General features: G+C 41.4%; 1 long non-coding RNA gene across 1 annotated transcript in view; it reads right to left on the bottom strand.

Annotated features, from left to right (window-relative positions):
- Positions 1-21,991, bottom strand: part of LOC137377926 (uncharacterized) — a 91,116-nt gene extending 69,125 nt beyond the window's left edge. Inside the window, exon 1 of the long non-coding RNA XR_010976513.1 lies at positions 21,736-21,991. This is a non-coding gene — a long non-coding RNA (uncharacterized lncRNA). The remainder of the gene's footprint in view (positions 1-21,735) is intronic.
- Positions 21,992-24,245: the final 2,254 nt, after the last annotated feature.

The raw sequence follows: 24,245 nt of genomic DNA, 5'->3' as shown, positions 1-24,245 counted from the left end.
GGGAAGCTGAAACTGAGGTTGTTGGGTTAGGTGCTGTCGGCTTGTAATGTGGAACTTTGTAAATAAATGTAAGAGTGTGTAACAATTGTCTCCAGTTCTGTGATTCACTAACTGGCTTTCTGGAATATAACACTGTTTGTGCTACACATGAGCCTCCTACCACATCTCTTCATTTCACCCGAAAGCCTTCTATTGCTTTCTCATTCTTGTTTATCTAGCTTGCCCACATTATCACCACTCTCCAGGTCATAAAGTTCTTCTTAAATTCCCCAATAGAATTTGCAGACTACAGCCATTCCTTACTTCTTCATTACAGGTATCAGTGTTGCAAGTGGTGGCGCAGTGGCACAGTGGTTAGCACCGCAGCCTCACAGCTCCAGCGACCCGGGTTCAATTCTGGGTACTGCCTGTGTGGAGTTTGCAAGTTCTCCCTGTGACTGTGTGGGTTTTCGCTGGGTGCTCTGGTTTCCTCCCACAGCCAAAGATTTGCAGCTTGATAGGTAAATTGGCCATTATAAATTGCCCCTAGTATAGGTAGGATTAGTATAAATGGGCAGTTGATGGTTGGCACAGACTTGGTGGGCTGAAGGGCCTGTTTCAGTGCTTGTATCTCTAAATAAAAAGTAAAATAACTGGCATCAGCATTGAAATCTCTGACAAGTGCTCTGCTCCCAACAGAAGAAGCCAGAGACCTGATGGCTCTACATAACAGAAGCATGGAGTGCAATTGTGGAGCCAATGGCAACAAATCAATTTGTGCCTTGCATACTGTTTCTCCAAGTGTGGGATTCAATATGCAAGCTGTCTCTTCGTGCTTCCCAAGTTATGATAGCTGCTGTTAAACCAGAGACACCACTAATCAGCGGGGATTCAAAGGACGATAGCTCGGGGTGATCTGCATGATGTGGTTGCGGTTCAAGGCAGCAACACATCCCAGGCAGCTGGCTTTCTTCCTTAGAACACTGCATAGGTGTCAAGCAGAAGACGACACTATATCTGCATCTTGTGCTGCCGAGGCACACGCTCTAGAGATGCACCCAGCAGATGCACCCATCCTTGGTGCAAACTGCCATGAGACGTGGCTCATTTCAGACAACTGCCTCTTGTGATTGTGGCCCTCAAGTTGCACCTTGGCAAAACATTAGATTAGATGAAGGAAAGGCATGTTTAAACACCTAGGGTAACCTGGAAAGAGTAAGATGTCTTATGTTCACTTTTGATGCCACAAAGGAGTCTCAATAGTAAGATCATGCTCCTATGCCATATTGCCGAGACCCTCCTGACCTATCAAGCAGAGTAAGTGTTCCTTTCATACCAAGATGGTCCTCTCAATCATCGCTGTAGTAAGGGCATGTGCTTTGTTGTAGCACTCCTCAGCTGCTGCTTGTATAACCCTTAGAGTGATCATTATCCAAGATAATAAAGGCCTTGTCCTTAGCTATTCATTTATTTGACTACTTTTCATGAGAGGGCAGAATAGCTGAGGCTGAATCCATGACAACCTTTTACAAATCTGGTATTCTCATGGAGGAGTTTGGACATTTGGTCAAGAAAGTTGAGAAGTCTAATAAAGAAAGTGGAGAGGACTTGGTTCAGTTCGTCGCATGCTCATTTCTGAGCCAGTCAGGTGAGTGTTCACATCCAACTTCAGAATTCAAGCTGACTCTTCAGTTTAGTATTGAGGGAGTGCTGGACTGCTGGAGGTGCTATCTTTTGGATGAAATGCTAAACTGGTCATGTCTGTCCTCTCAGTGAATGTAATTGAGTTGCTGCTCAGTTGATAAAACTGTCACTTTTGTGTCCGAATATTATAGGTTCAAGTCCTACTCCAGCGTTTTCAGCACATAGTACAAAAGCAAAATACTGCAGATGCTGGAAATCTGAAATACACAAAGAAAATACTGGAAATGCTCAACAGGTCAGGCAGCATCTGTGGAGAGACAAATAGAGTTAACATTTCAGGTTGGTGATCTTTCTATTCTGTTCTGATAGCATTTTCTGTTTGTATTTCTTGAGCACATAAACTTGGCTAACACTTCAGTGTGGTACTGAGGGAGTGCTGCATTATCAGAGCTGTTGTCTTTAGGATGAGACATTAAACTGAGGCCCTTCTTCCTTCTGAAGTGGACACAAAAGATCCCATGGCATGATTCAAGGAAGATCAATGGAGTTCTCCCAGTATCCCATCCAATATTTATCCTTCAACCAACATCACTGTGATATATGTAACAGCTAAGCATTTGTATACTGCTATATTGCCTCTCTGTTGGGAAGTACAAATAAAAAGTTTCAATATGGCTGCTGCCTGTAAAATCCTCATGTAGATTTATTCTGTGAATACACAACTGAAACATGGTGACGGGGTGGAATTGAATTTGCTTTACATTCATTCAAGAGATTACAGTCCAGAGAACATTGTGACACACTTTTTGGAATTCCCAAGGTTGATTTTGAGGATGTTTGGGTGATTTGAAAGATTGCTGCAGGTGTCTTAGCAATTCTCATTCAAGAACAGCTCTGTGAATCAGCACAATGCAATATTTACAAAAAAATGGCACTAAAGACTTATTTACAGACAATGGGGGAATTCAACCCTAACAAAGAGTTCTGGTATAATCATGAATGAAGATTACACATTTGGCTGAAAGTTAACAGAATAGGAGATGAGGATAAAGTGAATGTTTTCCTTACCATAATGGGTCCAGATGCTTTTGAGGTGGAGTTTAACCAAAGCTGCCTGCGAGACTCCAGCACTTTGTACTATTCTGAAATTAATGAGATTTTGCACTCATATGATGTCATGAGTAAGAATGAAATTGCACTGCAAGTTGCATTTCATGGAAGGAGGCCATTTCCAAGTGAGTCTATTGCACATTATATTCTTGAATTAAAGAAACTCTCTCACCACTGTGGTTATGGGATGAACATCGAAGTCAATCTTAGAGACATGATTGTTGGAGGGCTAATGAACGGTAAAAAACAGGCCAAGCCCCTGTGAGTAAAGGCAATAAGCTGACATGGAAGGAGGCCTACGATGAGGCTACAGCTGTGGAAAAGGCAGGAAGAGATAGTTGCAGATTGCAAGGAAGCTCTTTTCCTGAGCCAGCAGGTGAGAGCCACCAAATTTCATCAGGAACCAGGCCATGGCAGCCAGGTTCACAGACTCTGAATCAGATATTTAGATGTTACCATTGCCATGGTAGCCACCAACCATTTAAATGCCCCATTTCCAATCAAAGTGCTATGCCTGTGGAAAGGTCGGTCAGATCTATACAGCATGCTGGAGTAGAGGAAACAGTAATGTTCCAGATCGCAGAAAAGCTCCAGGTCACAGAAATGCACCAGGTTGAGGTCATGGCAGACCTAAAGCTAGTTCAGGCTCTTGGAAGTCCTTGAATGCGCACATGATAGATATGGAAACAGAAGTTGATGTTATTGAACATGAAGATCAAGAGTTCAGAGATCAGTCAGAGGGTAAGAAAAGCAGCACATGGAAGTTGAGAGAAAAAGGGCTGAAGATATAATTCCATTGCCCAGAGTAAAAATGAAAGTCAGAAATTCACAACTTACATTCATAGTTGATACAGCTGCAGCAGTGTATGTTCTCTCAGAAGTAGAATACAAGAAGTCCCCAGGTCACATTCCCTTATGAAAAAACTGGCGTGAAACTGACTAGCTATTCCAATAATAGTATTGCAGTTTTAGGTGAAGTTAGTGTAAGGGTGGAATATAACAATGCATCCTGTAACTTGCCATTGGTAGTAGTAGGAGGGAACAAAATCTCCCTGATGGGAAGAAATTAGCTTAAGAAAATTAGTTTTAAAATTGGCTGAGTTATTTACAATAGGGATCAGTAAGAGTACATCTGACATTGTGGAACTGAAGAATGATTCATTTTTAGAAAATGAGTGACATGTGTATTATTCAGCATACACACATGACATGCCTATGTCTGCCAGAGAAATTTTTGAAGAAACTTGCAAGGATATGGTGCTCAGTAAAGTATTCAATTATGTCATGAATGGTTGACCTAAAGAGTATGATGATGAGAAATTGCCAGAGTATTTCACACATAGAAATGAACTGACTATAGATCAAAGTTATCTCCTATGGGGTTTAAAAGTCATCATTCCACCAAGGTTTAGAGAGAGATTGTTAGAGGAACATCATCAAGAGTACACAATGACAGGCTGTATGAAAGCAGCAGCAAGAAGCTATTTTTGGTATCCAAAGTTAGATAGAGATATTGAAGATTTGGTGAAAAGTTGTGAAGTGTGTCTCAGAATGAGGAATGATTGCAACCATGCTTCCTGTCATTCCATAGTCAAATACAAGAAAAACATGGAAACAAGTACATGTTGATTTCTTTGAAGTGAAAGGGAAAGAGTATTTTGTTTTTATTGATATCTATAGCAGATGGATAAATGTTGAGTCTATACCCAACACTACAAGTGCCAAAACTATTGAGGTTTTGATAAGTTGCTCTGCAATTTATGGGCTGCCAGAAGTCTTGGTGTCAGATAGTGGTCCACAGTTTACGTCAGAAGAGTTTGAAATATTTTCTGAGTCAAACATACTCTCATACCATCATATCACCCAGCACTGAATGGTGCTGCAGAAACAAGTTTGTGAACAGGTCTTTGCAGATGTATTTGCTAGGTGACAAGCTGGGCAGAAATTTCCATGTTTCTCTTTGACACAGGCTAGACAATTTTTTGTTCTCTTACAGAATAACCCCAAAGTCTATAACAGGTTGCTCACCTTATGAGTTAGTGTTTAAATATGCTCCTAGGACAAAGTTTAGTTTGCTTAAACCTGATGTCAATAGCAAAGTAAGAGAAAAGCAAGACAGAGTGAAGATGAGTCATGATACTCAAGGCATGAGACTTAGAGAGCTCAGCATGGGTCAGAAGGCCAAGGTGTAAAACCACTGAGGTGATAAGGAGAAGTATGTGTTTGGAGTTGTTGTAAAAAGACTAGGTGTATTCACATATCTGGTGAAGATTGGTGAGAGACTCCGTCAGTGTCATGTTGATCATTTGCTTGAAAGAGGAAATCTGACAAAGGGAGAGCATGAAAAACCTTCGATAGTCCGAGTTCCTACAGTTCTAAGTGAAAGTCAGGAGGAAAGTGCAAGTTGCAAAATATCTGAAAGTTTGCTGGTATCACAGAATCCACTGGTAGAGCAAAGTGAGTCAGGGTCTTTGATTAAGACAAACCTATCAATTTCACAATTCCAACCATTAAGTGGAGTTGATAGTCAGAGTCAAACTTCAGGGTCGACACAGTGTGAGATGTTTGGAGAGCAGAGTCAAGCTAATGAAAACGAAAGAAGAGACACAGACAGAAAAAGAAAGTTAGAGAAGTTAATTGAAAATATGTAGGAAGGAAGAATAAGTTATTCTTTTCATTACTTTTTTCAATGATGATATTATTGCTAAAGACATACTGGTGTTATGGAAAAACTTATTTTTTTAACATATAAATTACTTTGGAAATATTGGTTGTATCTGTCTTAGTTGTGATTACAGTAACAACAAGCATGTAACACAATCTGTTAAGTTTCAAGTATTGTTATTGTGTTATTGGAAATTATGTTCATGTTCCATTTTACATTTAATGTGTAAGAGATTTTTTTAAGTGGTGAGGGAGTGTGATATATGTAATAGCTAAGCATTTGTATACCGCTATACTGCCTCTCTGCTGTCCCCTCTGTTGGGGAGATATAAATAAAACGTTTCAACATAGTTGCTCCCAGTAAAGACCTCAGGAAGATTTACTCTGTGAATACCCAATGATCCCGATCTAGCTTTTATGTTATTGTTGTTTATTGTTGTGTTTAAATTGGCTATTGTGCTTTCCTGTACTAGAAAAGTGATTACAAAAGTATTTAATTGGTTATCAAGTGCTTTTGGACATTCTGGGATCCTGAAAGGTGATATATATTGTGTAAGTTCTTGTTAACAATAGAAGCTTACAGTGGTACGTGGGGGTGCCATTTATTGCGCCATGCTGTTTGGGGAACCCAGCAATGTAATCAAACTGTGTGGCCTGATCAAACGCTACTGCATTGCCAAGCCTAACTGGCTGACTTCCCAGCACACCAAAAAAAATGTCTGTTATCTGAAAAAAAAAACACATGCCCATGTGGCATCCTGGATGATATAACACAGACCCCTTGTGGTTGTTTCACATGGTGGTTGTGGCATAAAAGTTGAGTATGGTCATCAATTTCACAGCGACAGGCACAGATGGCCAGATGATCTTTGCTGCAGGTTTTCATGCAGTAGATGGCCCAACCATCTTCAACTGCTTCGTCAATAACCTTCCCCCAATCATAAGGTCAGAAATGGGGATGTTCGCTGATGCTTGCATAGTGTTCAGTACCATTCGTAGCTCCACAGATAATGAAGCAGTCCCTGACCGAATACAGTAAGATCTGGGCTTGAGTAGTGTCAGCTATGGCTCAGTTGGTAGCATTCTTTGCCCCCGAATAGAAAGGTTCTGAGTTCAAGTCCCACTCCATGATCTGAGCACATAATTCAAGATTGACACTCCAGTGAAATGCTGAGGAAGGTCTATGCTGCTGGAGGTGCTATCTTTCAGATGAGCTGTTAAACTGAGGTCTCAAGTGGGTGTAAATGATCCCATAGCATTATTTTGAAGAAGAACAGGGGAGATAACTCTGGTGTTCTGACAAATATTTATCCCTTAGTCAATATTATATCACACTGCTGTAGGAGCTTACTGTGTGCTAATAGGCTGCTGCATTTCCTACATTACAACACTTTGAGATGTCCTTCAGTCATGCAAGACATTTAAGCATCTTCCCTTGCCAACCAACAACATTAACATTGCTGCATCCCCCACCATCAACATCCTGGGGGTTACTCTTGACCAGAAACTTAACTGGACCAGCCACATAAATACTGTGGCTATAACAGCAGGTCAGAGGCTGAAAATTCTTCAGCAAGTAATTCACCTCCTGACTCCCAAAGCCTGTCCACCATCTACAAGGCACAAGTCAGGAGTGTGATGAAATACTCCACACTTGCCTGGATGACTACAGATCCAAAAACACTCGAAGTTCAACATAATCCATGACAAAGCAACCTGCTTAATTGGACCCAATCCACCACCTTAAACGTTCACTTGTGCACAGTAGAAGCAGTGTGCACCATCTACAAGGTGCACTGTAGCCACTCGCCAAGCCTTCTTTGACAGCACCTTCCAAATCTGTGACCACCTAGAAGAACAAGGGCAGCAGATGCATGGGAACACCACCACCTGCAAGTTCCCCTCCAAGTCTGTGAAAGAATCTGATGTGAAGGAATCTGGCCCTGAGGACTCAAAGGGTTAAAGGGCTCATCTTCCTACGTAAAGGGTACCAACCGCATGATAACCAAAGCTCCTTAACAAAGGGTGTCCACCACATGATAACTGATTGATAACATGCTTTTTTTGCAGAGAGCCCAACAATATCTGATCTATTCTAGATACACGTTGAAAGCTTAGTCAGCTGAGTCATGTCCGATTGATCAACAAGAGTGCTCGCAGCTAATCAAGGAAGAGCAACTGGGAAAGAATAGTATAAGTATTAGGAGCTCAGATTAGGCTTATAGATTCACTTAGTTTCACTGGAGTGAATCGCATTGGCTATCAGAGCAAGATGAGCATCATCCTCCCCTTAACTGGACAGAATCTCTTGCCAGCTCTATAGTCTCCTACTGTTCAGGAATTTAAGGTAAATGCTACTTTAATAGTTGATGGATATTCTGCTTAACTAGTTCTCAGAATATTCTACCGTAATAATATTTAGATTTAAAAGTTGAATTCTCTACTAGAAATAAGATTATGTTTTTTATCTTTCCCGAAGAACTGTTAATGTTGCGATTAACGGTCTCACCAACTGTAAGCTGCATGTGGGTCTTTAATAAATATGTAGTTTAGAACTTCATATTGTCTTACATAATCTTCTGTATCACTAACTCATGAACCACATCTCCATACACTCTTTGGTGTTGAGGTACATTACTGAGGAGAGCACCCTGGAAGCTTACAATATTGGAGATATTATAATCTGACAGGAACCTGTTTTAAAAAAGCTATCTGGAGGTTGGTAATATTCTTGGTGTAGACCCAGTAAAAACTTATATAGCAAAAACACGTAAGAACTTAATTAAAACAAAGGGGCTAGTCACACAACAATGAACAGTGTGTTGAAGCAGGATGAGCAGAAAGGGGCACAGCACATAGATAGCTGAGGAATTGTAGATATGATTATAGAAAATGTATTGAGGAGGATCCCAGAAACTGTCCTTGGACTTAGCAGATATAAGGAGTCATCATGGACACCAGATATGATCAAACTCATAATAGACAATGGGAAACTGTAAAGTTTTAACAGGTTCTCACTGAGCCAAATAAGGAATTATCATTATGTCATTATACCAGACCCCAATGAGTAAGTAAGAGGGGCGGGTCTCAGAAACAAGATTTAACCCCTGACTGAAACTGAAGAAGGTACGAGAACCCCGGGGAAGAACACTCGAGAAGATACCCTGAACCAGGGGCTCAGAGAACAGAAGAGTAGCCGCAAGTCCGAGACTGATCACCTCGTGTCTTGGTGGGTAGTATTATGTACAAGTCGTGAGAGCTTGTACTTTGATGAGTTTTGATACTGTACAAGTAGTGAGAGCTTGTACTTGATGATTTAGTGTGTGAATAAAATATTGATATACCTTTCACCAATTGGATTCCGCTCATTCTTTAAGAGTAGAGTGTGTGTTAGACACAACATTAGTTTGTTCCTTTCATTTGGAGAGGGTTAGACCAGACCTTTAAACCCATTCAAGTGACTTTAGGATTTGACTGCCTTAGATTTAAGTTGAAAGAATATCGGGATTGTAGGCGCAATCTGAAACGAGGAATTAAGAGGGTTAAAAGGGGTCATGAAATATCTTTAGCAAACAGGGTTAAGGAAAATCCCAAAGCCTTTTATTCATATATAAGGAGCAAGAGGGTAACTAGAGAAAGGATTGGCCCACTCAAGGACAAAGGAGGAAAGTTATGCGTGGAGTCACAGAAAATGGGTGAGATTCTAAACGAGTACTTTGCATCGGTATTCACCGAGGAGAGGGACATGACGGATGTTGAGGTTAGGGACAGATGTTTGATTACTCTCGGTCAAGTCGGCATAAGGAGGGAGGAAGTGTTGGGTATTCTAAAAGGCATTAAGGTGGACAAGTCCCCGGGTCCGGATGGGATCTATCCCAGGTTACTGTGGGAAACGAGAGAGGAAATAGCTGGGGCCTTAACAGATATCTTTGCAACATCCTTAAACACGGGTGAGGTCCCGGAGGACTGGAGAATTGCTAATGTTGTCCCCTTGTTTAAGAAGGGTAGCAGGGATAATCCAGGTAATTATAGACCGGTGAGCCTGATGTCAGTGGTAGGGAAGCTGCTGGAGAAGATACTGAAGGATAGGATCTATTCCCATTTGGAAGAAAATGGGCTTATCAGTGATAGGCAACATGGTTTTGTGCAGGGAAGGTCATGTCTTACCAACTTAATAGAATTCTTTGAGGAAGTGACAAAGTTGATTGATGAGGGAAGGGCTGTCGATGTCATATACATGGACTTCAGTAAGGCGTTTGATAAGGTTCCCCATGGTAGGCTGATGGAGAAAGTGAAGGCGCATGGGGTCCAAGGTGTACTAGCTAGATGGATAAAGAACTGGCTGGGCAACAGGAGACAGAGAGTTGCAGTGGAAGGGAGTTTCTCAAAATGGAGACGTGTGACCAGTGGTGTTCCACAGGGATCCGTGCTGGGACCACTGTTGTTTGTGATATACATAAATGATTTGGAGGAAAGTATAGGTGGTCTGATTAGCAAGTTTGCAGACGACACTAAGATTGGTGGAGTAGCAGATAGTGAAGGGGACTGTCAGAGAATACAGCAGAATATAAATAGATTGGAGAGTTGGGCAGAGAAATGGCAGATGGAATTCAATCAGGGCAAATGCGAGGTGATGCATTTTGGAAGATCCAATTCAAGAGTGAATTATACAGTAAATGGAAAAGTCCTGGGGAAAATTGATGTACAGAGAGATTTGGGTGTTCAGGTCCATTGTTCCCTGAAGGTGGCAACGCAGGTCAATGGAGTGGTCAAGAAGGCAAACGGCATGCTTTCCTTCATCGGACGGGGTATTGAGTACAAGAGTTGGCAGGTCATGTTACAGTTGTATAGGACTTTGGTTCGGCCACATTTGGAATACTGCGTGCAGTTCTGGTCGCCCCATTACCAAAAGGATGTGGATGCTTTGGAGAGGGTGCAGAGGAGGTTCACCAGGATGTTGCCTGGTATGGAGGGCGCTAGCTATGAAGAGAGGTTGAGTAGATTAGGATTATTTTCATTAGAAAGACGGAGGTTGAGGGGGGACCTGATTGAGGTGTACAAAATCATGAGAGGTATAGACAGGGTGGATAGCAAGAAGCTTTTTCCCAGAGTGGGGGATTCAATTACAAGGGGACACGAGTTCAAAGTGAAAGGGGAAAAGTTTAGGGGAGATATGCGTGGAAAGTTCTTTACGCAGAGGGTGGTGGGTGCCTGGAACGCATTGCCAGTGGAGGTGGTAGACGCGGGCACGATAGCGTCTTTTAAGATGTATCTGGACAGATACATGAATGGGCAGGAAGTAAAGAGATACAGACCCTTAGAAAATAGGCGACAGGTTTAGATAGAGGATTTGGATCGGCGTAGGCTTGGAGGGCCGAAGGGCCTGTTCCTGTGCTGTAATTTTCTTTGTTCATTGTTCTTTGTTCTTTGAGTATGAACATCTGGGGAATACACCTGATCCAGGATAGTTCTAAAGGGACTAGGATTCTACTCCACCACAAGTCACACACCATCCTGACTTGGAAATATATTGCGGTCCCTTCAGTGTTGCAGGGTCAAAATCATGGAACTCCCTCCGTAACAGCACTGTGAGTGTACCTGCACCACATGGATTTCAGCAGCTCACCACCACCTTCTCAAGAGAAATTAGGTGTGGGCAATAACTGTTGACCTTACCAGCAATGCCCACATCCCATGAACGAATAAATAAAAGCCATACTAGTGTCTGTTTGAGTGCACTCTTCTCAGGTAGTGCCCTTCATCTCAGGCCTTCATATGATCTGAAATAAAAGAAATGCTGGAAATAATCAGCAGGTCTGGCAGCATCTGTGGAAAGAGAAGTAGAGTTACCATTTCAGGTCAGTCACCCTTCATTGCTGTTACTTTATATGATCGCATGGCCTGTAACTATTTTGCCGGGTACATCATCAAATGTTGCCACACTCTCCTTCCATTCTGCTCCTCCTCAATTAAAATTGCAAAATGAGATAATGCATATAAGGAATTCCTACCTTGTATTCTTAATCTGTGGGTGGGGAGCAACATTCTCCCAGTGGTTTCAGAGGTCATTAGGTTTTCAGAGGCAAGTTCAGCTCAATCCAGATAAAAGCCAAAAATAAAATCAGTTCAAAAGCTCTTCTGCAACTTCAGAAAGTTTCTTCAGGCTGCACACTCCAAAGTAAAGCACTTCCAGCAGTACTAGCCAATACTGGCAACCGATTCACCTCTTTTATTAAGTTCTAAATTACCCTCGGTGCAAAGAGACTTCAAGTATTGGGATTCATGATTCCAACTGTATTCCTCCTCATCAAAATTTATGGCAATGAACTCCCAGTAGCATTGGTAAATTCACATGTGGAGGGGTCCTCTTTGCATTGCAAATTACAGTGCAGTCACTGGGGGCGGAAATGCCCAGACTCCACTTACAAAAATGGCAGTATGCTAATTTTAAAGCAGAAAATGGTGAATAAATTTGGTGATACTGACTTCTATTTCAAAGAGCCAGATTTCAACTCCAGAAATCACAGGGTGCCATGTGACTGCCATACTTATAACTACTAAACAGCAGTGAAGCACAGTCTATTCTGCGCAGTGTTTAAGGTCCCTATTAAAGCATCATTTCTAATCTCCTTCTAACTTTCAGGGGAATGTCATGATTTATTTCTGCACCAAAGTCAACACAATTAAAAATCCATGCACACAAGTCAGACTTTTGAATCTGAAGAAAATCTTATGTTGTGAAGACTTGGCCAAGTACCATAAAAGATGCCAAGGAGTAACAGTTGGGCGCTGCTCCAGGTTGCTGGAACATTGGGTTGTCACAAACTTTATATTTATTTTGTTTGCAAAGTATTGTAACAGTTAGCTAACTTATGAAATAATTGTATGTTGAAAACCTGAAAAATTCTGTGCATTTGGTTGAAGTTAACATGAATTGGATAGTTGGACAAGTACAACTTAGCAATTTTCATACTACACTGGTTCACTCATTCCTGTAAAGCAATGTCATTAGGTTTACATATATTTAAAGTTACATGGTGAAGGCATGTTTCTTTATGATACTACGACATTACTGATTGGACTTTGTCAAGGACTAAGACACAAAATTCCGGGGGGCTCACTCCACATCGGAAATGCAGTGGGGTCCCCCTCAGATCCATGTTGACACTTATGCGAAGTTGTGCCCTACTGCAGATTTTCAAGATCTACAATTGTAAAGTTCTATTTTCTTAAATGCAATTGATCACTTTGCCATTAACTGCTCTTAGAAAACCAACATTTGCTGTTTTTTTGGATCCACTTCCATCAGGATTTTACTGCGGTGTGCAAATACACCCATGCATTGGGAGCACTGGCGGTGGAACTGCCAGGATTTTGGATGGATGACTTCATTCTGCCAGTCCTGCCTCTTCTACTTCTTTCACAGAGAGGAGATGAGCAGTGCTTTTCCAATTTACAGTGATACAGTCTTCTTTCCAGACCCAAGAATATTGGGGCTTAAATATCCTGAACGATATGCCTCATGTATATTAAAATACTGCAATGTGTTTGTGCGTACTTGAAACCATGTTAGAAATAGGTCCTGCAAGACTCTGAAACAAACGAGAGCTTACAGGTTGGACAAGTTATTAACAGTGATTTATGATTCTCTCATGCCATCTTCTCCCTAAGCAGTTTGTTTGCCAGATATATTATTACAAGGTTGTAGCTGGAATAAGAAGTGTTCATAGCAAGGTGAATTAACTTTTTATGACTGATTGGTGGATAGAAATTTATCTGTGGATAAATATTTACCTTTCTTTCTCTCTTTAATTTTTAAAACAAGTTTGATATGCTGGTGATCTGTGCATCGGGAACTCATGCTTATAAATCAGTGGAGTCAGCTGCCTGCACAAGAGGCTGAACATCAACTAAAGATCTAGACAATTTGATGACAGCTTCTTGCATTTTTACTGTTGCAATCTCTTCTACATGACCTGTTTGGGACTGCATAGCCTATTCACTATTTAATCACCATTTTTGCACGATATACATAACAGTTCTAATTCTAACTATATCAAAATTAAATAGTGATTGAAGTGATGGAATGCTGTAATAAAAAGTGCTTAAATTCAATCTAATGATAATGTGTTTGAAGAATAAAAAGCTAACATGGGGGAAATGTTTATTTGCGTTTAATATATCATGGTTACTTTTAAAATAACATATTTTCCTGTACCTTCTAGGATTATGTCAAGAACCCATTGCCTGCATACAAAAATGTTTGGGCTGGAATTCCAGTTTCTATCCTGAACTTCTATTGCCACTGGGGATCTCTGCTGAACTGGAACCTAATCTTCAATCTCAACCTTGACCCTCCAATACCGAGTTTAACCTTCTGAATTGTATCATGGGAGAGGCTTTCAAAGACAAAAGGAAGATGGCTATTGGCATAAAGTTCTCCAAGCTAGGCACAATATATACTTGATCCATGCTTACCAAAAAACAGCTCCACAGATAGTCCACAAATGCAATATTTTTTCTATGCTGATGAATAGGATGTCAGAAGATCCCGCAAGAGTCCACTAAAACATATTGTGAAAAAATAAAAAGGACCACCTGGTGCAGTGCATCACTACATACATTCGCCTGAAATTAGGTCAGGGATTATCTTTATACCATGCGACCTTCTCAGCATGTCCAAGCAATAGCAGTGCTGGAAAGGATAGTTAAGTGTCTTTCTAAAAGGTTTTCAGGCATTTCTTTGGGCTACCTACTTACCTTGCAACTAAAAGCCTCAACAACTTCCAGATGTCATGAATGACAGACTAACTGTGGCATGAGTTGGCCATAGGCCTAAAAATCTTGGTGATGGAGCAGTCTCTTATTCCAATTCCTATACCTTTTTCTCAGGTGGGTAGCTGAAATCAGGCAGTAGAACAGAGTAAAAATAAAGGAAATTTGGATGGGAAGGCCCATCACACATTACCACTCCAGTGAGTCAAGAGAAAAGGCTGCTGGCTGATAATTCACCACCCACTATATTTAAATGATGCCCGAGTGGTAGGTCCTGGAACCTGGCTGATTTCTTAGCCTTCGACTACTAGCACTGTCAATCCCAGGAACAGTGAGAAGAAAGGTGAAAATCATCTATGGGGCAGAAGCACATAGTCCACTGCTGTCCTTTCTGGAGGAAGACAGCCCAATATTGGGCACATTTTCATCTCTTCAGGCCCCAAAATATACCAATTTTTAGACCATATTTAATACAGACCAAAATTTCTGCTATTGTCAAATGTCACTTCGATATCATCAAGCCAATTGCTCAGACATCATTGATTGTCACTCACGTTATTCATCATAGACAACTGTGTGGCAGCCATTATCACATTAGAAATTTTCCTCTTTAGTTGATGCGAGGCCTAGGATCATCGAGTTATACAAGGCAGAAGGAGGCCATTCAGTCCCTCGTGCATGTGCTGGCTCTTTTAAAAAGCTATCCAATTAATCCCATTCCCCTGCTCTTTCCCTATAGCCCTTTTCAAAAGCACATGTAATTTCCTTTAAGTCTCTCCCGCTTTTGATCACTGGAATAGACTAAGTGCAATAAATGCATAGCAAATATCCTCTAAATAATACTCTCCCTGAAGGCTTTCTGTCCAAAACCTGTATCCATATTCTCCTGCTCTGCATTACCTCTGCATTACAACACAATTTCTGTGTGTTCATTTGCAGAAATTCTAGCTAGAATCTTTAGTTCTGGCAGGAAATCTGAACTCAATGGGTGAAGTGGGATTCACAGTGCCCACGTTAAAAAAAAAAAATCACATCTGGAAGGTTTATCAAGAGACAAACATGACTACTTCATTCAAAAATCTTGTTGCTCATCATTCTCTATGGGAGATAAATTCAAAAAAAGACTGGTTTTGATCTCACTTTTTTAAAGTATGGTGCTGATTTGGTGTCTTGCTAATTAGATTAACTGCAAATGAATCTGTCCACGTAGCTTTTGGCTGTATTTATTGGTGTGGAAATCTAGTACTTTCGGCCTTTTTGGAGAGATAGGAGAACATGATGGGCATACCACATAATCTCCTGTGTGTTATATGCTACATTTCAGGGTAATTATTAATCTTGTGTACAATAATCCACAAACAGACATGTAAGGGTGCAGCTAACAAATCATAGGAGATTCAGCCTATTTATGGAAGCCACACTTTTGCTGTAAGTACAAATATATTTGAACAAAATATGAATCATATAATTACGTATTGTTGTGAATCTTATGTGTGAAAAATTACATTCAATTGAATATAAAGAGTTTCAAGTCATTTCCATTTTAAATCTGCTGTTTTCCAGTTTATGAAAAGGATACATAGGATATGAACAGACCATATGGCCCTCGTGGTTAATTTGTATCTCAACTATATTTACCTGCCTTTTCTCCATATCCCATGATTATCTAACTTAACAAAATGCTATCAATCTCAATTTTGAAAATTTCAATTGGTCCAGCATCACAGCTTTTTTGGGGAGCAAGTTACAAGATTTCCATAATCCTTTGTGTGGAAAAGATACTTTCTAATTTAATTCCTAACTTTAATTTTAGTACCATGCCTCCTTAGTTCAGTTTAGAGATACAGCACTGAAATAGGCCCTTCGGCCCACCGAGTCTGTGCCGACCATCAACCACCCATTTATACTAATCCTACACTAATCCCATATTCCTACCACATCCCCACCTGTCCCGATATATTTCCCTACCACCTACCTATACTAGGGGCAATTTATAATGGCCAATTAACCTATCAACCTGCAAGTCTTTGGCATGTGGCAGGAAACCAGAGCACCCGGAGGAAACCCACGCAGACACAGGAAGAACTTGCAAACTCCGCACAGGCAGTACCTAGAATCGAACCCAGGTCCCTGGAGCTGTGAGGCTGCGGTGCTAACCACTGCGCCACTGTGCCGCCCGTGTTCTGGGTTAACCCCTTTCGAAAATAGTTTCTCTGTATTTACCTTATTGAATCTTATTTAGATCAACCCTAAACCATCTAAATCCAAGGGAATACAAATGATATTTATGCAATATGCCTACATAACAACCCTTTTAGCCCCACTATCATTCTTTTGAATCGGAACTGTACCCATTCCAAAGCCAATATATCTCTCCTGAGTATACATATCTCTCCAGGTAGGATCTGACCAAGGCTCTATACGGCTGAAGGGTCACTTCTTTGTTTTTGAATTGCAACCTCTTCTTCTAAATTTGTGATCAATATTTTCACCATTGAAATTTAAAACACATGACAATGATAATAGACATGTGAATGTGAAGCAGCTTTAGTTTGACGGACCTCTCTGTTAAGCTGATAAATTTTGTCCGATTTATATGTCTGCAGAATGAAAAATCCGTTTAGCCTTTTTTATAATTGGCCTGTCACACGGGATGTAAACTTATCAGCAAGCCACTTCCCCTGTGTATAATGTGCATGAAGGTTTATTTGAAATGCACAAAATGTTTTTTTTTAAACCTCCCTGAAGCTGCTTAATAACTAACCTTTGATCAGAGAGGATGATGTTCCCAAACTGTTTGAAGGCATGTTTCACGGATAGCTGAACAGTCTTGGATAAAGATTAATTAGATTTGTTGCTATTGATGTGTTCAACAGTGATTTCCATTTAGGATAAATAACCCTTTAAATACTAATAATTGCATAAAATGTATTTCCAAGAGCATTTGAATAATGAATTTGAGGTAAAGTTATAAGAAAGCAAATAATAATTATATATGAACACCATTTGGCTAATTGTATGAAATCTACACAAAAGTGATTCTATAAGTTATTCATTTGGTTCATTACTACTGGTAATTAAGATTAGAAGGTTAACTGGATAAAATCTAATTTATTTTTAACCAAATATTACATTGAAACACCCTATTATGGTTGTACAGGATTAAATACTTAGTGAAAATAATTACTCAGATTCAGAAAACATCTCTAAAGCAAATTATAATCTACCTTTTGACCAAAATTAAATTAGTTGTGGAACAATGTTACCCTCTGCAACTATTATTATGGAGCTAAACTGATGTGGTCAAAATTAATACTATTTCTAAACTACTAATTTTCATTTCATTATTCCCTAAAACATAAGGACTCAAGAAGTGCTATTTATATGTTAGAGAGTTCATTCAGCAAGAGAAGAGGTGGGTCAAGTATTTGCCTTGATGAATTACATTATAATGGTAGAAGATTAGGCCTACTTGATCTGTAATGCAGTATTGATATTTGGCTTTTTAACATCATATTATCACCTGAATTTGAAAGGAGCTTTGAAACCTGTATAGACAAGTATAAAGGAGAACTATTAATCCATTTAAGCTTCGTGACCTAATATGCTTTAATCTGCCATCCCTGGTGAGGTCACATCCATTGATTAAGCATTCACGGTCCTTGGCCCAATTAACAGCAAAATTAATTAAAGTGAAACTGAAAAGTTCACCGACGGCTTCACACTTGGGAAATCCAGCTATACCTATAGATTGTACTCTATCTAAAAGTGTGCTGCAGGAAAAGACAGGGATCAGGAAAATTATGGATCCATTTACTGAAAATGTCATATCCTTCTTCAATGAAATAAGTCCAAAGTACAACACCAGGGCACACTAGTTTTACCCGCGAGGTTTGATCCAAGCCCAAACTGTGGAAACAAAGCAAAATGAAAATGCTTGAATTAATTCACAATTTCAGTGAATTGCAGAGTTTCATGTATACTGAGTTTTTATTAGGATAGTGCTTTGACAATTAAAATGAAAAACAACTCAGAAAATAAATGAGTAGATTTTCAGTTCAATGTTCATGAAGTTCGTGATTAAAATTAATTACATTTTAAATCCGACATGAGCTGCATTTGAATGCAGCTCATCTCATATTACTTAACTCAGTAATGCATATTGTTCATGTAGATATCCTGGCGTAATCTTTCTGAGTAGCTGTTTAAATGTACCTTACTGGGAAGAGGACAATGAGAACTCCACCATCTCTCCATTCCTACTTTGCATATCATATATATATGTATCCACATTGACCACTGTATGTATGGCTAATTATAGTAGCAGTGTTGGGCATATGAATGGCTCAACCATTGGGTAGAATGCTGTTGCTTGGAAGAAAACATATTTTAAAGGCCCGAGGGAGTAATTTCCTTCCACAAAAGAGTTAATGATAAGAAGATAAGAAATTTTAAGAACAGTAAAAGTCCATTAAGGCCAAACAAATTGATCCTCTTGATAAATGCCTTCTCACCATATCCCTCAATACATTTTATGCAGAAATGCATGCTTTTTGAAGCCATTTATATTCTCTGCTTCAATGATCATCCCTGACAACTTATTTAACAAATCTATTATTCTCTGGCGAAAAATGTTTTCATGACTTCCCTTACTCGTAAGACAGTCCGCTGACATTTGAACCATTTACTATAGTGTACAATTTTCCTGATCAACAATCAGAATCTTGAAAACTTGAATGCAATCACCTCTTCAGAAGCACACAAGTGCAATATCCTTCCTGTTTTACATGAACTGAATTTTGGATACTTAAAAGCATCTTCAGTGTTTCCAGTTAATAGTCTAAAAAGTAAAGGCATGGCAGGGAACTTCAGCACTGTGGAATGCACACCCTGTGCCAATTGGGAATCACAGATATTTCTTATGGCTTGGTTGACCACTTGTGCAGGAAGTGTCGCCAGCTAGGTTTCGGGGCTTGAGCGGCGGCTGCAGTCACTATGGGACATTTGTCAGGCTGAGAGCTTTTTGGATAGCACGCTTCTGGAGGTGGTCACCCCACAACTTAAAAATGTGCAGGCAGAGAGGGAAGGGGTGATTACCAGAAGGACAAGAAGGCCCAAGCAGGCAGGGCAGGGATCCCCTGAGTGCAACTCGCTCGCCAACGAGTATTCAGTTCTGAATACTGGTGAGACTGATGGTTCCTCTGGAGAGCGCAGGCGGAGCCAAGTCTTCAGCACCATGGGTGGCTCAGCTGCACAAGGGGGCAGGAAGAAGAAGAGTGGAATAGCAATAGTGGTAGGGGATTCAATCATGAGGGGAACAGACAGGCGCTTCTGTGAACATAGACGTGAATCCAGGATGGTATGTTGTCTCCCTGGTGCCAAGGTCAAGGATGTCACTGAGTGATTACAGGACATTCTGAAGGGGGAGGGTGAACAGCCAGAGATCATGGTCCATATCGACACCGATGACGGAGGCAGAAAGAGGGATCCAGTTCTGCAGGCAGAGTTTAGAGCTGGGAGAGAGATTGCAAAGCAGGATCTCAAAGGTACTAATCTCTGGATTACTCCTGGTGCTATGTGGTAGTGAGTACAGTAAAAGGAAGATAGAGTTGAGGAATACATAGCTGGAGAGATGGTGCAGGAGGGAGGGCGTTAGACTCGTGAGGCATTGGAACCACTTCGGGGGGAGGTGGAACCTGTACAAGCTGGACAGCTTACACCTCAACAGGACTGGAACCAATATCCTCACAGTGGGTTTTGCTAGTGCTGTTGGAAAGGGCTTAAACTAGCTTGGCAGGGGGATGGGAACCTGAGAGTAGATTCAGAAGGGAGAGAAGAAAAGTTGGAAATGGAAGGCAGAAAATTAGTAAGCGTGTTTGGAAGACAAAGGAAACAAAGCCTATAAAATCGACAACAAGGGAGTATGGCAGTTCTAAATGGTAGAAATGTCAATGCAAGACGTCTAAGGAATAAGGCAGATGAGCTGAGAGCACAGATTGATATGCGGGAATATGCTAGTATAGCTATTACTGAGACATGGCTAAAAGAAGGGCAGGAATGGCATCTCAACATTCCTGGTTACTGGGTTCTCAGACAAGATAGAGAGGGAGGTAAAAGCGGAAGGTGCGGGGGCGGGGGGGGGGCGCAATATTAATCAAATAAACAATTATAACTGTGAGGATAGACGGTATGGTAGAAGGATCATCAAAAGAGGCCATATGGGTTGAATTGAAGAACAAAAAAGGGGCAATCACACTACTGGGAGTGTACTATGGATCCCCAAACAGTCAAATAGAGGTAGAAGAGCAAATATGTAGGCAAATCTCTGAGAACTGCAAAAACAATAGTGCAGTAATAGGAAGGGATTTCAACTCTCCTAATATTAACTGGAATAGAATTAGTGCAAAGGGCACAGAGGGAACAGAATTCTTAAAATGTATCCAGGCGAACTTTCTTAGTACTTTGCAAGCACAACAAGAGAGGGGGTGGTTCTGGACTTAGTTTTCGAGAATGAAACTGGGCAGGCGGAAGGGGTATCAGTTAGGGAGCACTTTGGTGGAAGTGATCATAGTTCAGTTCGATTTAGGGTAGTTATGGAAAAGGACAGCAATGTATCAGGAATAAAAGTTTTCAATTTGGGAAAAGCTAATTTTACTGAGCTGAGATGTGATGCAGCTAACATGGACTGGAAACAGCTTCAGGGTGAATCAGTACTAGATCAGTGGGAGGCACTGAAGAAAGAGATAGTGAAGGTTCAAAGTAAGTATGTTCCCTTAAAGAAAAAGGGTGGACTAACAAATCCAGAGCTCCCTGGATGCCAAAGGGCTGAAAGGAGACGATAAAGGAAAAGGGAAGCTTATGACAAATATGCTTAACACTGCAGAATACCTAAAGGGGCATAAAAATTGTAGGGGTGAAATTAGAAAGGGAAATTAAGAAAGTAAGAGAGAGCATGAAAAAAATATTGGTAAGTAAAATCAAGGAAAATCCAAAGATGTTTTATAAATACATAAAGAACAAAAGGATAATGAAAGAAAGAGCAGGGCACATTAAGGACCGTAAGCATAACCTGTGTGTAGAGATGGAGGATGTTGGTATGGTTCTTGAAGAATACTTTGCATCTGTTTTCACAAAAGAGAGGAATGATACAGACATTGCAGTCAGGGAAGAGGAGTGTGAAATATTGGATTAAATTAATATAGTGAGAGAGGAAGTATAAAGGGGTTTCACGTCTTTGAAAGTGAATAACTTCCCAGGCCCAAATGAAATGTATCCTAGACTGTTAAGGGAAGGAAGAGAAGAAATAGCGAAGGCTCGGAAATAATTTTCCAGTCCACACTGGCTACAGATGTGGGGCTGAATTCTGGATTTTAAAAGGTCCCCGATGCCAGAAATGGTGGCGGTGTGCAAGGGGGTTGGTGGCGGCATGAAGGTCACTAAGGATGAGGCCCGCCACCGACCCCGACGCTGGCAAGGCCCAGCCTGATCTCAACGGAGGCAGAGAGGCTCCCCCTCCACTTTGCGACAGGACCACGATTTCCATATGCAAATAAATTAACCTACCTGAATTAATGAAGGTCCCATCGCCTTCTTATTTGCCTATAATTACTCAGTCTATCCTTTTCTCGTTTCTTAAGTAATGATACAATGGCGGCTGTCGTCCAGTCATTCCGGCGGCCGGCAATGCTGCGCCTTTGAATCCTGGTCTGGGGAAACGAGGCGCGACTCCTGTGGGGTGGGGCGAGGAGGTACTTTTCTCAGTGTGGGAGGGGTGAGTGAGGACAATCTCTTCGGATTGGTTGGGGGGTGATGGGAAGGGGTAAAGGACAAAGGTTCTGATGTTTGGGGCAGGGGGAAGTCCACATATTCACAGTAGGGATCCAGGGGAAGGGGGAGGGGAGTGGGGGAAGGGTAGAAACTATGTATAAATCCATTGAGGGGGGGATGGGAGGGGGCATGGAAAGATTTTTTTCATTCATTTTTATTACCTTTACATCTACTGTCTTTAAAAATTTAAATAGTCATTTAGGGCTGTAAGCCCTTTAAAAATGGCACCAGTGCCTACGCATTGACGCTGGACGTCATTGCCGGGGACGGCTTGCCCGCCCTCTCCACGTCATCGTCCCAGCCATGCTAATGAATCGCCGCGTTTGGAATCGTTGCGGCTCCACGATGTGCGCCCACTTGTATGTGGGCCACCATGTTTTTTGCCTGCCGCCAAAATAGGCCTATTTTGGCTGTGGGCTTTTAAAATGCAGCCCGTGATGTCAGAGGACTGAACGACAGCTAACATTGTACCATTGCTTAAGAAATGAGAAAGTGATAGACTGATTAGTTAAAGGCCAGTCAGCCTAACCTTGGTGGTGGGAAAATTATTGGAAAAAATTCTAAGGGGCAGGATAAATCTTAATTTAGAAAGATACAATTAATCAAAGACAGTCAGCATGGATTTATTAAGCAAAGGTTGTGTCCGCCTAACATGATTAAATATTTTGAGGAGCTAACAAGGAGGGTTAATAATGCATTTGATGTAGTCTATATGGATGTTAGCAAGGCTTTTGATAAAGTCCTATATGGCAGACTGGTCATGAAAGTAAAAGCCCATGCGAGCCAAGGCAAAGTGGCAAGTTGGATTCAAAATTGGCTGACAGCAGGAAGCAAAGGGTCATGGTTGATGGGTGCTTTTGTGACTGGAAAGCTGTTTCCGTTGGTGTTCCACAGGGCACAGTAGCAGGTCCCTTGCTTTTTTGTGGTATGTATTAATGATTTGGACTTTAATGTAAGGGATATGATTAAGAAGTTTGCAGACAAAAAAAAATTGGCAGTGTGGTTGATAATGAAGAGCAAGCTGTAGACTGCGAGAAGATGTCAATGGATGCGCTGAATTTAGTCATCCTGCTGCCAGGACCGGAAATGGGCACCGTTCCCAATTGTCACGTGGATGGCCACCCCACTGCGATTACATATCGGATGGCTGTTTTCCATACTGGAGGCATGGGTCCCCTCATCACTGCAGGGGCAGAAGGCAAGAAGCCGAATACAGCATCAGATGACCCCAGAGTAGGTACTGGCACCATATTTAAAGGCCTGCCAACCTTGCATTCAGTCCTGTTAAATTCCAAAAGATTGTTGTGGAAGGATAATGCTGGAGCCTATCTTTACTCAGTTTCATATTCATTGTGCAGAGTAAAAGGATTACAAACATGTGGCTCCTCACTTAAAACCTCAAGTTGAACCCCAGTTAACACCCTCCAGCTGCAAATAATTAAACAATTGATACACAATTAATATGCTTGTCTGGTTTAAAAGAGTGCCTGCAAGTGGGCTGTTGCTGCTCATTTGTTATTTGATTGTCAAGGAGCTGTATCCAAGCCTGCAGCGAACATAGCTGAAGGAAAACACCGCGTGGCTCCACAATTCAGTGATGCCTCCCTCAAGATTCTCCTCTGGGTTGTAAGGGAAAAGCAGAAGATCCACTACCCCAGCCATGGCAAAAAAAGGTCCTCCTGCCTGACCAAGTAAGCCTGGACATAGATCGCCGACGAGGTTAGCAGCCACAGGGCCACCCCTCAGTCATGGGTTCAATGCCGCAAGACGGTATATGACTTCCTTCATTCCACCCTAGTGATGGCTTCTTACCTCTCTCCTCTTTAGGAATAGCATGACGCTACACCGGAGGAAGCAGGACATGGGGAGGGAGGCACCACAAAAGCACGGGCAAAGGGGGTTAAGCATCACCACATCTTGACAGTTGCATGGCTGCATCTCGGCCACAGGCCACCCTCTTTCACAGCTCACCCCCATTAACTCCCCTGAGAGCTGACGGGAGGATGAGCTATATAGAAACCCCCAGTAGGAGACGAGAGACTGCCACAAGCAGAACTGTCATATTGATCTCTCTGTGAAGTATGACAATCTCCCTCTTTCCACTTGCAGGACAAGAGGGCCCATAACAGGAGGGCAATATCACGGACTAGCGGAGGCGTCCCAGTCATCAGATTTGTCTCCAAGGCTGAGGAGGAGGCACTTGAAATAGCGAGAACACAGGGCGGCCACTCAATAGTGGATGGTGA

This window comes from Heterodontus francisci, chromosome 15 (assembly GCF_036365525.1).
Source record: "Heterodontus francisci isolate sHetFra1 chromosome 15, sHetFra1.hap1, whole genome shotgun sequence".
In the NCBI taxonomy this organism is placed as follows: domain Eukaryota; kingdom Metazoa; phylum Chordata; class Chondrichthyes; order Heterodontiformes; family Heterodontidae; genus Heterodontus; species Heterodontus francisci.
Note: the sequence above shows the minus strand (reverse complement) of the source record. Positions and strands in the feature narration are given on the sequence as shown.